Below are 17,144 nucleotides of genomic sequence, written 5' to 3'. Positions count from 1 at the left end.
CCTGAGGGGGCCCCTGAGGGTCTGTAGACTGCAGATTTTGTGTTACATGGCTTTGCTCCCTATATCTAAGTTGCACCCCCCAAAAGCCCCCTGACCACCCCCTCCACCCTGGATGCTATGCCTGGCCACTGAGCTCCTTTCCCATTAAGGCACTCTATACTGCTGCTCCTCCGCAGGGCTGAAATCACATTCCTTTACAACACAGTCAGTCAGCTAAGATATGCACAGTGTGTATTTGCCTATTGCAACTATACTGCAGTTCCGACAAGAGAATTTCACAGGTCTGAATGGCAACATAAAAGCCAGATACACCCTGTGAAGGCTGACAGACTGTGATGTGATTTCAGCTTTGTGTAGTGTGGGGGGAGGAGCTGTATACATGATGTGCATATTCTTATCAGAAATGGGTTTAATATATTCCTATTTATGTTTAACTGTAATTTTCCACCCATAATCCCCAAGTAGAAAAATAATTATATGCATATTCATATCATAAACGGGTTAAAAAAGTTCCTATGTGTCAGAAACCATGAAATAAGACCGAAACAGAAGTACAGTTAAATCACACTTGTTTAATAATAAAAGTAAAAAGAACAAACATAGTCAAAACATAGCCAAAGTTCAGTAACCAGAATGGATAGTCAGCCAAGCCAGAAGTCAGGGATCAATGTAGTGGAACAGCAAGCAGGATCTGGAGCCAGAAGGGATGTCAGCAAAGCAAGTCTTTAAACAGGAACACAGGAGATGTCTCTGTGATGTTGACCAAGGCGAAGGCAGAAATCCTCTGGACTGGACGGCTTAAGTAGGCAGGACTGTAGTTCATACTCCTCATGGTTCTCAAGCTGTACAGGGTGAGGACATAGCACTGGGGACGTAAAGCGGTTGCAGATCAAAAGGTTTTAATAAGGAGACATGAAAAACATTCGAAATACGCATATTAGAAGGAAGGTCTAATGTGTAAGCCACTGGGTTAATCCTGCAAAGAATACGGAAAGGCCCAATAAACTGAGGTGTGAACTTCAGTGAGGTACAGTAACACTAAGTTGGAGGTTGCGAGATGACAGCCAGACCCTGTCCCCAACCTGGTAGGAAGGCACAGACAGGCGTTTGTGGTCAGCTTGGAGTCTGTACCTTAGTATGTTGCAAAGCCTCCTGGGATTTGTGCCCAAGTGGAACAAAGACCACGGAGAACACAGGAATACTCTGCGGAACAAATGAGTCAGGCAACATGGAAGGTTGGAAACCATAGTTCGCCATAAACGGTGACAATCGGGAAGCAGAATTCGAGGCACTATTGTGAGCAAACTGCCCACGGTAATAGGTCTGACCAGTTGTTATGATGGCAAAGGTGATCAACCTCTCCAGCTCAGTGGGTATATCTCGGGCTGCTATCTCATCCTTAATGGTATCCAAGAGACCATGAGAAAAAGCAGCCACAAAGGCCTCATTGTTCCATGCAACCTCTTCTGCCAGAGTATGGAATTCAATGGCTTAGTCGGCAACAGTTCTCGTACTCTGTTCGATGGACTTGAGGCACTTGGCAGCAGAAGCGAAGCATGTGGGAACATCAAATACCCTTTTAAATGAAGCCACAAACTCAGGGTAGCTCAAGACAACAGGTTTTTGCATCTCCCATATTGGGTATGCCCAGGCCAAGGCTCTCTCAGAAAGCAAAGTTATCATGAAACCTATTTTGCTTCTGTCTGTGGGAAATGCCTGGGACAGCATCTCAAAGTATATGTCAACCTGGTTGATAAACCCTCTGCATTGGACTGGATCGCCCCAAATCTTTGGGGAAGCAGAGTGGAACTAGATATACCTCTTATAGAGGTAATACTCGAGGTGGGTGCCTGCATAGAAACTGGAGCAGCAGCAGGGTCAGCCTGCAACATAGGTTGTACCGGGACGGCCACAGTGGGAGATTCCAGGTGAGCCGTGCGACTCAGGAGTGTTTGTAATGCCATGGCAAACTGATCTATGTAGTGATCCAGTTCATCCAATCTGGAAAAAATATTAAAAACAAATGGATTGACTGCATCTTTTGAATTCATGGCCTTTGACTACTGTCAGAAACCATGAAATCAGACCGAGACAGAAGTACAGTTAAATCACACTTGTTTAATAATAAAAGTAAAACGAATAAACATAGTCAAAACATAGCCAAAGTTCAGTAATCAGAACGGATATTCAGTCAAGCCAGAAGTCAGGAATCAATTTAGCGGAACAGCAAGCAGGATCTAGAGCTAGAAGGGATGTCAGAAAAGCAAGTCTTTAAACAGGAACACAGGCGATGTCTCTGTGATGTTGACTAAGGTGAAGGCAGAGATCCTCTGGACTGGATGGCTTAAGTAGGCAGGACTGACGATCAGGATATCATAAACAGCTGATTAGCTGTGGAGAGATAGGAGCTGGCAATTAGCCAACAGCTGAGCAGACAGCTCTGAGAAGGAAGGGCTGAACCCAGCCCTGACACTACGTATGTTTAACTACAATATTCCACCCATAATCCCCGTGTAGAAAAATAATTCTATGCATATTCATATCAGAAATAGGTTAAATATGTTCCTATGTATGTTTAACTACAATATTCCACCCATAATCCCTATGTAGAAAAATAATTATATGCATATTCTTATCAGAAATTGGTTACATGTATTCCTATGTATGTTTAACTATAATATTCTACCCATAATCCCCATGTAGAAAAATAATTATATGCATATTCATATCAGAAATAGGTTTAATATATTCCTATGTATGTTTAACTACAATATTCCCCCAATCATCCTCATGTAGAAAAAATAAGTATATGCACATTCTTTAAAGAAATGTGTTAAATATGTTCCTATGTATGTTTAACTACAATATTCCACCCATAATCCCCATGTAGAAAAATAATCATATGCATATTCATATCAGAAATAGGGTTAATATATTCCTATGTATGTTTAACTTCAATGTTCCCCCCAATCATTTCCATGTAGAAAAATAAGTATATGCACATTCTTAAAAGAAATAGGTTAAGTATGTTCCTATGTATGTTTAACTACAATATTCCACCTATAATCCCCATGTAGAAAAATAATTATATGCATACTCTTATCAGAAATGGGTTAAATATGTTCCTATGTATGTTTAACTACAATATTCCACCCATCATCCCCATGTAGAAAAATAATTATATGCATAATCTTATCAGAAATGGGTTTAATATATTTCTATGTAAGTTTAACTGTAATATTCCACCCATAATCCCCATGTATAAAAATAATGATATGCATATTCTTATTAGAAATGGGTTCAATATGTTCCTATGTATGTTTAACTGTAAAATTTCCACCCATAATCCCCATGTAGAAAAATAATTATATGCATATTTTTATCAGAAATTGGTTAAATATGTTAATATGTATGTTGAACTACAATATTCCACCCATAATCCCCATGTAGAAAAATAATTATATGCATATTCTTATCAGGAATGGGTTAAATATGTTCCTATGTATGTTTAACAGCTTCCCGCCCGCCGTACGCCAAATGACATCCTCGGATTTGAGCGGGGATATCTGAGTGATGCCTGTAGCTACAGACATCATCCAGATATCATCTTTTAGAGCCGGCGAATCTGCGCACCATAAGAATGATCATAGCAGCTGTTCTGCTGCTTGATCATTCTTACAGTAGGTGAGAGGGGACGTCCCCCCCTCCCGCCGCCCTCTGGTGCTTGTACCGACTCACCGCTACAATTGGTGAGTTGGTCACAGGATCTGCCAGCCCTGGATGTTTAGCATACAGATTTCTAGTGGACCAGATGGTCGCCAGAGTCTCTATGATCGTTCAGAGGCAGGGTGCAATGTTATGATGTCACGCCCGGCCTCTGTATTAAAAAAAACGTTGCCGCTTCGGCTGGGAAGCGGTGATCTTTTTTTTTATTTCAGGCTTCTAAGCCTAGAGGTAAGATGTGGGGTCTTATTGACCCCACATCTCACTGTAAAGAGCACCTGTCATGCTTATTCCTATTACAAGGGATGTTTACATTCCTTGTAATAGAAATAAAAGTGATAAAAAAAATGTTTTGGGAAAAAAAGTGTAAAGCTAAAATAAATAAAGTAAAATAACAATAACAAAAAAAATTAAAGCGCCCCTGTCCCCATGAGCTCACACGCAGAAGCGAACGCATACGTAAGTCCTTCCCACATATGAAAACGGTGCTCAAACCACACATGTGAGGTATCACCACGAACGTTAGAGTGAGAGCAATAATTTTGGTCCTAGACCTCCTCTGTAACTCAAAACATGTAACCAGTAAAAATTTTTAAAGCGGTGCTTAAGGGGATTTTTAAGTTGCGAAGTTTGGCGCCATTCCACGAGCGTGTGCAATTTTGAAGTGTGACATGTTGGGTATCTATTTACTCGGTGTAACTTCATCTTTCACATTATGCAAAAACATTGGGCTAACTTTACTGCGTAAATACCGTGCTAGATAAAAAGTTGCAATGACCGCCATTGTATTCTCTAGGGTCTTTGCTAAAAAAGCATATATAATGTTTGGGGGTTCTATGTAATTTTCTAGCAAAAAAAATATCATTTTTACATGTAGGAGAGAAATGTCAGAATTGGCCTGGTAGGCCTGGTAGGCAAGTGGTTAAATACAATATTCCACCCATCATTCCCATGTAGAAAAATAATTATATGCATAATCTTATCAGAAATGGGTTTAATATATTCCTATGTATGTTTAACTGTAATATGCTACCCATAATCCCCATGTAGAAATATAATTATATGCATATTACTATCAGTAATGGGTTAAATATTTTCATTGTCAGGTGTTAACATAATATTCCTCCCATAAACCCCATGAGAAATAATAATTCTACCCATATTGCCATCAAAAACAGGTCAAATGTAATTTTTCTATTACCTCAGTATAATTTTCATTGATTCTGTTGTACATCTCTATAAATATATCAGCAAGTGAACAGTTAAACATTAGCAACTGCTTCTTGCAACATTGTATCAAGCACTGCAGGAAAGAATAACATATTTTGAGAAACAACAGAGTCATTACCATATATATGTATAAAGTGCACTGACATCTAGTGATAGTTCTCAGTATTGCAGCCAATAATCCAATCATCCCATCATCCCAATATGCAGTTTAGTACGTCCCCAAACAATTGTGACTCATTTTAAATTTGCATCGGCAATGGTATTGTTTGTGGTTTGTAAAGACACCAGTGTCAATTTTGGTAAAGATTGCTGTGAGACGGATAGTAACAAGTGAAGGTGAATAATAAATATATTGGTATATATTTGGTAAATATATTTTATCAAAACATCAAAGAATTCCATATTCTAGCATTCTTAAAAACAAAATAGATTAAGAAAAAGCAACAATGTTGCAAAGGAAAAATTATTTCAGAGAAAGATACATTTCATCTCAACATTAAAGGATTTATTTGGGGAAGTTACCATTAGAGTCAATGGCTAAAAGTTACAATGGACTATAATAGCACCAATTTTCACTCCCAAAAAATGCTCTTTAACACAGCGCTCATTCTGGTATTTACTATAGCGCCCTGTAAAAAAGACATTGGAGCTAAAATGAGAGCTATTTGCAGGTCTGAGCATGATCAGTTGTGTTGGTACCTAGTTGTACAAAAACGGGGAATTTATCTCTTCTCAGACTTTTAAAGATATTTTCACAAAGTTTAAAAGCAGATTACCTTTAAATAATATACTGCATATTTCAGTACCATTTAGGCAATGATATCATGCTCTAAACATTATTTCCATGTGCACTACTCCACATTTTAGCAGAGTAAGGGTTTGGGTGCTATTTGGTTTCAGGAAACTATAGTAAATTTGATTTTGGGAGCATTTTTTTACCAGCGTTATAGTGAATACCGTTTTAGCGCTAATTTGCAGTAATTAGCGCTATAGTAAATGACCTCCTGTATGTCTTATCCATTGCACAGTGTTTTTTCATATTATTATTTTATAGATATATAGGAACAAAATTGTGCCTCTTAAAATTATAAATTATTTAGTTGAATATAGCAAAATACACACTAACTTGAAATAGTTATTATTATTATTATTTTATATAGTCTCTATCTAATAGGCAGACATGAGAATTATAATAATGGTCGAGACAAGAGGGTTAGGAGGGTCCTGCTTCTGAGGGCTTACAATTGAAATAGATGGGGGGGGGGGGCAAGTGATACAAAAGGTATTAGGTATTAAGTGTCTGGGGATGAGTTGATGGAGAAAGTAAAAGTTCAGTTGTTAGGTAGAGGTGCAATAGACTTGAAGAGATTAGTTTTTAAGGATCATCTAAAGGTAAACAGTAGTAGGAGATAGTTAAGCAGAATGAGACCTTTAGAGGAGCAAAAAAGGAAAGTTTGAGTGATGTTTTGAGGCAGGGTTGGTGATGTAGCATGGAACAGATTTGTGAATAGCTTTGCATGTAATAGTTTTTTCACTCTATTCATTGGGCAATCGGAAGCCAGTGAAGGATTGGCAGAGTTGGGTGGTAGATGTTGCTTGGCTGATAAGGCAAATTAGTCTGGCATCAATATTTACGATAAACCATTGAGATAATGTTTATAGGTAGGCCAACAAGGAGAAAGTTACAATAGCCAGGGCAAGAGATAACAAGAAAGTGAATTAATATCTTAGGGGTGTTATTTGATTAGGAAATGGCATATGGAAATATTACATAGGTGAAAGTGGCAAGATTTGGACAGTGATTGGATTTGGGGCTGAAAGGAGAGGTCAAATGCTAGTATTACAACTAGCAACCTGGCATGAAATGAGGGACTGGGGGCGCATGCGCGGAAGCCTGAGAGGAAAGTAATGCCGGCTTAGAGCTCCGCTCCAGTGACGTCCACGCCGGTGGACTACAGGTTCCAGAGGTTCTTAAACTTAAAAATAACGCTAGCCACACATCCCACAAAGCCTCAGGTATAACTAAATATGGTTTTGAGGGACACAAAATCAAAATGTAAAACCGGCATTAATAAAGAAATGCCGCCTCGGCCGTCTTCCAAGGTGGCGGCGGCAGTCTCCTCACAACCTAACACCTCACAAAAGGCTAAACCTCTGAAAATCAGCCTAATGTGGATATCAATGAGGAGTCTGATTCTGATTCTGGGGATTCACAAACAGAACTTCAATCTGCCTTATTTAAAAAAATTGAGCGGATTTTACAGAAGGCTTTAAAACAAACATCAGACCACATCACAGATAAACTGACAAGAAAAATTAGAGAACTGGGTCTGAGAACAGCTGAATTAGAGATTCGTGTAGATGACATTAAAAGCCAAACTCAGCATTATATATCTGAATTTAAGAATCTAAAAGAAGAGAATGTTATTTTACAGTCCCGTTTAGGGGACCAGAAGAATAGAAACGGGCTAATTTGCGGATCAGGGGTATCCCTGAGTCTGTCCTGGATGTGCAAGCCATTATCACCGCATTATTTCAGGAATTACAACCTGGCATTCCTTTGGAGAGATTGGAGATGGACAGATTGCACAGAGCATTGGCTCCATGCAAACCAAATGGCCCTCCTAGGGACATAATTGCTAAGCTGCATTACTATCGCACAAAAGACCAATTGCTTGCAGCAGCTAGAGGAAAGGATTCCATCACTTTCCAGGGTCAAGTATATCAGCTCTTTGCAGACTTATCTCCTATTCAGTGGCTAAAAGACGTGCTCTTATACCCCAATTACAAATACTTCAACATCATCACATTACCTATCATTGGGGGTTCCCTTTTTCTCTCAAACTCACACATTTAGAAACCAGATATGTCTGTCACTCTTTAGAGAACTTACAGTGAGCCTTGTTTGAATTGGGCCTTACGGACCAACCCCCATCTACAGACCAATCCCGTAGAAGATCAGCTTCCAGATCCCCTCAACAAAATACAGCAGCAGACCTGAACCCATCTTTTTCTTCTCGACAGAATTTACATAAGCGTGGTCGCTTTGAAAATCCCACTCCTAATACCGAAGATTCGATGGACTGATTTTCATATATTTCTTGGTTCACTTATTTTTTTTTCTCAGATCTACAGGTCCATACACTGACTAAAGTAGCTTAATTTCTAAGACACCATATTTTCAATTTCATGGCCTCCTTGTGTCTAAATCATTTAATGATTTATTTAAAATTTTTATTTACTACTGAGGTAATTTCCTGGTTGGTTAGGGCTTTGACAGTTTGCTTATTTATAATCACATTTGTTATTATAATGTACAGATGCATATCATTTAGTTCCTGTGGTTCTCCGGCGATGTTCGTCCTTTTTGGAACTACTTGCTGCCCCCTTTGCCACCTTCAGACCCTTGCTTTTTGGATCCCCTGGGAGTCTTTTGATTACTCCTAGGAGTTGCTCCCACACCCTAGTGATTTTTCACTACTTAACATCTAAGTACTTTTATATTAGGATTATTCAACCAAACATTATTTATCCTTATTCTGTCCTTTCTTTTCTTCTTTTCTCTCTCGAGGTGATGACAAATACTCTAGTTTTAGGCCATATTTCTTATCTAATGATAGTCAATTTTAATTTGTTATTGCTCCCATAAACATTCTATCCCTAAATGTACAAGGATTTAATATTCCACACAAACGAACAAAAGCAATGCAATCCTTTTCAGCCAAGAAGGCACACATAATTTGCTTGCAGGAAACCCACTTCACTGACAAATCTTCCCCTAAATGTCTTTCTACCTCATACCCACTATTTTTTACTGCCTCTACCACAGTTAAACAACGCGGGACTCTTATAGGATTTCACCGCTCTATGCCATTTACTCTATCGACATAATTTAATGATCCAGAGGGAAGATATATACTTCTCACTGGTTATTTATCGGATATTCCTATTACAATAGTATCATACTATGCTCCGAATAAAAAAACAGAAGCTTTCTTATCCCATCTTTTCCAAGTAGTTGAAACACACAAAATGGGTACTGTATTCCTATGTGGAGATTCGAATACAACAATATTCCCTTTTTTAGATAAGTCTCCCTCAACCCCTATCCCCAGTTCCAATAAGTTAAACCTTCAACATTTACTTACCAAACACGGTTTGGTAGACTCGTGGCGTGAAACTAATCCTACTAGTAGGCGTTTTACACATTATTTATCCACATAAATCTTTTTCTCGCATTGACCATATTCTAGTCCCTTCAAGTATGATTCCTGAACTTTTATCCTCTAACATCCTCCCATTTACATGGTCAGACCATTGTGCAATATACACCACTATTGCTTCCACTATACTCAGGTCACACGATACCACTTGGTATATAAATGACTCTACATTAGCTAACCCCGTTCATCGTCTTGAGATCGAAGGAGCGCTAAACGATTATCTTTTCTCTAATGATACAGGAGATATTTCGGACCTTACATTATGGGAAGCTCATAAAGCTGTCATTCGGGGCAAGTTGATACAGCAAGCAACAAAACTTAAAAGAGAACGTAAACTCATGTTTGCAAAGTTGGAAGCTAATTTTAACTCTTGTCATACTGTGCTTCAATCATCCCCGAATGCCACTACTAATGCTAAACTAGATAAAGCCTGCCTAGATTTAGATCTGTTTTTAACAGATTCAGCAGACAAACTTTTACACAAACGCCAACATATAAAATACCTTAAAGCTAATAAACATGACTCCCCTATGGCCAGGAGTTTAAAATCAATAAACCACATAAGGTTGAAAACATCCCAAGATGCATATACTAGTAATCCAGTTTAAATACTAGAGGTGTTTCATTCTAATCTAGCTAAAGTATACTCCCCCGCAACTGATTTTAATCAGACTAACGCAAATAAGCTATTTTTAATATTGAGCTCCCCACTCTTAATAATGAACAGCGAGAGAGACTTGAGCACCCTAGTACAACTAATGAAGTTCAGATTGCTATTAAAGAATTGAAATTACATAAAAGGCCGGGCCCTGATGGGTTTTTGGCATCATACTACAAAAATTTTTAGCACATTTTGACTCCAGTCTTAACCAGAGCACTTAATTTTCTCTTGGCAGGCCATTTGTTTCATCCTGAGTCATTAACATCTATCATAGTTATGCTACCCAAACCACACTCTGACTCCACTTCCTGGTCTAACTATCGACCCATTTCCCTTCTCAATTTAGACATTAAATTAGTAGCCAGGATTCTTGCTTCACATTTGAACAATTTCATAGGCCACCTAATACACCAAGATCAAATAGGTTTCATACCCAAAAGACAAGCAGGAGATAATATTAGACGAGCTCTTTTACTCATTCAAGCTGCCAAATCTAGACGTATCCCAACTTGCCTTCTATCTTTGGATATCAGAAAGGCATTTGACTCAGTCACATGGCCTTATATGCAATATACGCTCCAACAATGGGGTTTTGGTAAACATTTCTTGACTTGGGTCTCTTCTCTATATAATAAACCCAAGGCATATATCAAATACGCTGGTTACAAATCAGCAATGCTGGATATTAGAAGAGGCACAAGGCAAGGCTGTGCCTTATCCCTGATGCTTTTCGCCCTACTTATAGAACCTTTGGCACAATTAATTAGATCCAACCCAGATATCAAAGGTATTGAATTAGGTGGCCACCAACACAAACTTTGTCTTTCCGTGGACGATATACTTATTTTCTTATCTCTTCCCCACATTTTTGCCCCAAATCTTCTCAATATATTAGATACATTTTCACATATTTCCGGACTCTTCATAAACCACACCAAATCAAATGCACTGAATGTTTCTATAAAACAATCCGACCTGCATCAGGCTCAAACCTCTTTACCATTCAATTGGGTTACCATTCAATTGGGTTAATTGTCAATTACCATATTTAGGAGTGCACCTCACTCCCTCACTTTCTGATCTTTTTGCAGCCAATTACCTACCTTTGTTAAAACAAGTTACAGCCTTAATGAAACAATGGTCCTCATTACCATTATCGTGGTTGGGACGGATAAACGCTATAAAAATGTCAATATTGCCAAAGTTCTTATATTTGTATAGGGTACTTCCTGCTTCTCTGCCGTCATACTACTCACGTCTCACACAACGTAGGGTTATGTCTTTTATTTGGGATAATGTTAAACGTATTCCTAATATCTTAGGAAATCTTGTGGGGGTTAGGGCTACCAAACTTTTCCTCTTATTACTATGCAGCTCAATTATCAATATTAACTAAATATCATTCAACTGAGGACATACCCTTGTGGGTAGCTATTGAATCCATCGACTGTGACCCCATCTCAGTTGCCAATTTGCTATGGATTCAACCAAAAGATAGATCTCATCTTACCAACCCCATCACGAAACATTCATTGGCTATTTGGGATAGGTTTGGTAGCTCACATAATCTCAAATCAAAACATAACCCCCTCCTCTCGTTTCTTGGGAATCCAGCCTTTTACCCTGCCTGTAAATTTCCGAAATTTTTCTCTGCATGGTCTTCTAAAAATTTTACTAGACTTTATAAGCTATTACAAATTAAGAATTTCTATACGCCTCTCCTTAGTTCAAGTACATCACTTAATCAAATGTCCCAATTTGAACATATTTGTATGTGACCCACATGCTAGAGGGTTGATTTCATGTGTGTACCAGATTCTCATTACTAATCCTAACGAGATACTTCTATACTGTTAAATGGGCACAGGATATGGGACGTATATTTTGACAACAATGACTGGTCTAATATTTGGTTAGCTACCAAATCATCATCTCCTAAATGTTTTGCTTTGGAAACCAACTTCAAAGTTCTGGCAAGGTGGTACTTAGTACCAGCTAGAATAGCAAAATTTACTCCTTCTTATCCCAATAACTGTTTCATAGGTTGCTCTTCACTGGGTACACATTTCCACATATGGCGGGATTGCTCAGTGGCTCAAGAATTTTGGAAAAATATATTTGCAATGGCATCTAAGGCTCTAGATATCTTTATTGCTCCAGACCCTGCTATTGCACTTCTAAATCTTAAACTGACTTCACTCATCAGGGCACAATTCAAACTACTTATTCACATTAATACTGCAGCCAAACAAACCATAGCCAAGGCATGGAAGACCAAAAATGTAATTGTGGCAGAGGCCAAACATAGAATGAACAAAGCTCTAATTTTTGCTAAAATGACAGCTATCAAAGACAATAATATAAACAAATTCCGTTTGATTTGGCAACCATGGGTTAAACACTTCTTTTCCTCTGATTTTGACCAGTCATTGTTGTTACCATGCTAAAATCGTTGTGATATTGTTGTTGTATAACTTGTCCATGTCATGAGCCAGGTCATCACCTCGAGTGAATTCTTTCTTATCTTTTTTCCTCTTCTTTTTCTCCTTCTTCCCCTTCTTCTCCTCTTTTTTTCTCTTATGTTTAACTCCTTGTTTTCCTATGACATCTCTTACAAGTAGGGTAATCTAATAAATTCCTTATCTGATATTCAATACAAAAACTATATTACCCATATGGTTTCTCACAATATAATGTCTATTTATTTCACTTTTTTTCTCTTCTCTTTCCTTCTTGTTTACTATGTTAATGATGAACTTAGGGTACCTTATTATATAAAATACTGATTTATTCCTCAACAGCATAGAGATTTGCTTTTGTTCTGAAGATTCAATTTTTTTTTACAACTTTTCTTTACGAACTGGTTATGCTTACCTAATGTACATCAAAGAAAATGTTACACCTTTATATTATATATCACATAATATAAAAATTATAAGCAATAACGTTTCCAACTTTGGTTATTTTTGCCCCCACTCCTCCACAGTTTGAACACATATGGAGTGGATGGGTGGTCTGGAGGCATACTTTAATTTTTTTTTTTTACATACATTTTGATCTTATTTTGGATCTTCACATATGTTATTATCCTATATAGTCTCTACGATGCATAATCTTCTGCTTTCAGCAAGCTTAATTTGAGATATGAATATATAGTGATAATTATATTGTTTATATCTGTACCCCATGTTATGATACTTGTTATAATTTGTATTTTATTTATACAAATTTCAATAAAAATATTGAACAAGAAATGAGGGACTGATAGTTTTGCCATTGAGTTTGTTAGAAAAGGCAGGGGAGGGGGGAATGGAGGGGGGATATTATTAGCACAGTTTTAGAAAGATTGTATTTTAGGAAATAGTGCAATACCCATACTGATATATTATTATATTATTCACTTAAGGACCAAGCCTCTTTCTGAGATTTGTTGTTTACAAGCCAAAAACAGTTTTTTTTTCTAGAAAATTACTTAGAAAATTACTTAGAAACCCCAAACATTATACATTTTTTTCCGAACACCCTAGAGAATAAAATGGCGGTCGTTGCAATGCTTTCTGTCACACCGTATTTGTGCAGTGGTCTTACAAGCGCACTTTTTTGGGAAAAAATACACTTTTTTGAATTCAAAAATAAGACATCAGTAAAGTTAGCCCAATTTTTTTTATATTGTGAAAGATAATGTTATGCCGAGTAAATTGTTACCCAACATGTCACGCTTCAAAATTGCGCCCGCTCATGGAATGGCGAAAAACTTTTACCCTTAAAAATCTCCATAGGCAATGTTTAAAAAATTCTACAGGTTGCATGTTTAAAGTTACAGAGGAGGTCTAGGGCTAGAATTATTGCTCTCACTCTACCGATCGCAGCGATACCTCACATGTGTGGTTTGAATACCCTTTTCATACGCAGACGCTACTCACGTATGCGATCGCTTCTGCACGCGAGCTCGTCGGGATGGGGCAGGTTTAAATTTTTTTTTTATTATTTATTTTACCTTTTATTTTTTATTTTTACACTGTTTTTTTTTTTTTTAAATGTCACTTTTATTCCTATTACAAGGAATGTACAGTAAACATCCCTTGTATTAGAAAAAAGCATGACAGGACCTCTTAAATATGAGAAAAAAAAAGACCTCAGATCTCATATTTAGACCAATATGCAATAAAAAAATTGTAATTTAAAAAAATTATTTAAAAAAAATATGGCCCATTAAGAGCTGTGGGCGGAAGTGACGTTTTGACGTCGCTTCCCCCAGAAATTGTATGGAGACGGGTGGGGGCCATCTTCCCCTCACTCTTCTCCATACCCAGCTACCGAAAGGACGTGATCGCCTCCGCCACTGCCGACGGCTCCGCTAAGTGGCGGAGGGCACCGGATCACGGCCAGAGGGGGGCTCCTCTCCCGCCACCGATAAAAGTGTTCTTGTGGCAAATCTGCCAGAGACCACTTTTATCTTGTAGCAGACCGCCCGCTGAAGACGGGGATACCGGGGTTATTGCAGCTATCTGTTGCCATAACAACAATATCCTCCTTCAAACAGCCGCCGTATAACGATGGCGGGCGGTCCATAAGTGATTAATTAATAAATTAGATATGTGCGGGATGAATGAAGAGGTGAGTTGAAGAGCAGAAAGATAGATTTGGGTGCTATTAGCATTGAGATTGCATTGGAAGCATGGGAGGTTAGGAGTGAAGCCATGGGAGGTCAGGGTTGGAGTTTTTTTGGCTAAAATAGTACTTAGATATTTAGTAGGAGAACCATAAAAAGCAGAGCATTTTAGAACAAGTGAGTGTATCAATGACCGTAGAAAGATCTAATAGTTAGCGTATAGAGTAGTGGCAAATGATTTTAGCAGTGAGTAGGTGATAGTGAGCTTTAGTAGGACAGTTTCTGTGGAAATCCAGACTGAAAGGATTCAAGCTAATTTTTTTCTGTGAGATAGAGGCTCAGACTTTTGTAGACTAGATATTTTAGATATTTAGAGACAGTTTTAGAGATCTAGAGAAAGTTTGGAAACGATGATTGGAAATGTCCTATGCAGTGAATAAGTTAATTTGATGATTATTCCTTGTTCCTGACTTTGGTGAACTACCATGCTAAACTGCCCTGGCAGTTAGGCAGAATGGTAATTGTCCGTGCATGTACACCCTGGCTGTGCCTTCCCCATAATATATTCTAAATTTATAGAGAGTTTCCCTAATTGGTAATTTATAATTTATCATTTAGGGAAACCCTAACAACAGGACTGGTTAGAGAGAGTAGAGAGAGACAAGCCATTGTCATAAAGTCAGACAACAGGAGGTAAATCTATCTAAAATGTATAGCAGGTATAACAGTTGTTTAGTTGTTTTAAAAGCAGTTATGGAGCATTGCTAGTAAGATGCCAGTTTTCATTCATTCGTAAACAGCATGGACATGCTTAATATGGATATTTAAAGCAACAGCAGTTACCATGAAGCATTGCTAGTAAAGTTTTAATGCATTCAGACACAGCATGAAGACAGCAGTATAGATGTTTAAATTAGGAGCAGTAACAAGGAAGTTTTGCTAGCAAAATGCCAGTTTTATGTATTTTAGGCATAGCATGAAAATGCCTAATATCGATGTTTAAATCAGCAGCAGATACATGTGAAGAAGCAGAGAAGAGATAAGATGATGAGATGGTGAGAATATGAGAAGATTATGACAGCTGTGTTAAATTGCCCTGAAACATGTGCAGACTTGCATTTAGGCAGAAAGGTAATTGTCTGTGCATATACCCCCATGGATGTTTAACACTAGGGATGGGACAGACGCCCCCCTGTTTGGCTCGCAGCAGAACTCCCAAACAGGGGAAATGTTCTAACCTGAACAATGAACCCCATTGAAATTTATGGAAGCCGAACAGGAAAAATCAAAAGTGCCCATTTTGAAGGCTTATATGCAAGTAATTGGCCATAAAAGGGGTATGAGGGTCTGGGTACTGCCCTAGGGGACATCAATATTTATATATTTTTTTAATGAAAGTTTTTTTGGGAGCAGTGATTTTGATTATGCTTGAAGTGCAACAATAATTCCTTTAAAAAAATTCCTTTAAATATAGTGGCTGGGGGTCCCCTTAATGTGCCCGTATAGTGGCACATCTGTAGCATGCATAAAACATGCTACAGCAAAAATGAAATTTTCTAAAGAAAAAAAAGGAGTCGAATCCCATTTAAAATTTGCGGTTACAATTACCCAGCTATTGAAAAAATAAAGAAAAAAATGACATCCCCCCCCAGTCCATACCAGGTCCTTCAGGTCTGGTATGGATTTTAAGGGAAACCCCACGCCAAACTTTTTTTTGAAAACGGCATGGGGTTCCCCCCCAAGATCTATATCAGACCCTTATCTGAGCATGCAGCCCAGCAGGTCAGGAAAGGGGAGGGGACGAGAAAGTGGCCCCCTCTCCTGAACCATACCAGGTCACATGCCCTCAAGTGGGGGTGGGTGCTTTGAGGCGGGGGCCCCCCACCCCAAATCACCTTGTCCCCGTGTTGATTGGGACAAGGGCCTCTTCTTGAAAACCCTGTGGTTGTTGGAGTCTGTGGGCGGGGGGCTTATCAGAATCTGGAAGCCCCCTTTAACAAGGGGGCCCCCAGATCCCACTTCCCCTATGTGAATGGGTATCGGGTACATCATACCCCTACTCATCCACCAAAAAGGTGTCAAAAAGTAATGACCACAAGAAAAAGTTTTTGACAAGTCCTCTATTAAAAAAATTAAAAATAGTGTCCCTCGATGTATATCCATCATCAATCATGATGCCTGCCCGACCCAAAAAATAGAAAAAATAAATAAAAACACCCCGCCTCCTGGGAGGCCTCCCGCAGTATGCCCACTCTGCAGTTTGACAGTACTTATATAGGCAAGGGTCGGGGCCAACCGGGTACATTACCCAGTGGCACCGCCCCCTTCTGACATCATGTGACACCTCGCAACATCAGAAGGGGCAGTGCCACCGGGTGACATAAACCGGGTGGCCTCACCCCTTGTCTATATAAGAACTGTGAAAGTCCTATATAAGTCCTTGCACAAGTTTTGTGGTTAGTATTTTGTAATCAAAAACCACGGCCAGGCTATAGACATTTTAGTATTTACATATGCTTGACAAATAGTAATCCTTCTGTAAAGGCAGCTTTCCTTGACCTCTGTGGCTGCAAGCATTGTGGAACAATTCACCCGGGCCTTGAGGGTCCATTTACAGTTAGCCATACCCTCTATTGTGTTAGGGCAGCTTATTCACTTTAACATGCACCACAATGTATGGTAGTGTGTTATCTGG

This window comes from Aquarana catesbeiana, linkage group LG05 (genome assembly GCF_042186555.1).
Source record: "Aquarana catesbeiana isolate 2022-GZ linkage group LG05, ASM4218655v1, whole genome shotgun sequence".
Lineage (NCBI taxonomy): Eukaryota > Metazoa > Chordata > Amphibia > Anura > Ranidae > Aquarana > Aquarana catesbeiana.
This window is presented reverse-complemented; position numbering follows the sequence as displayed.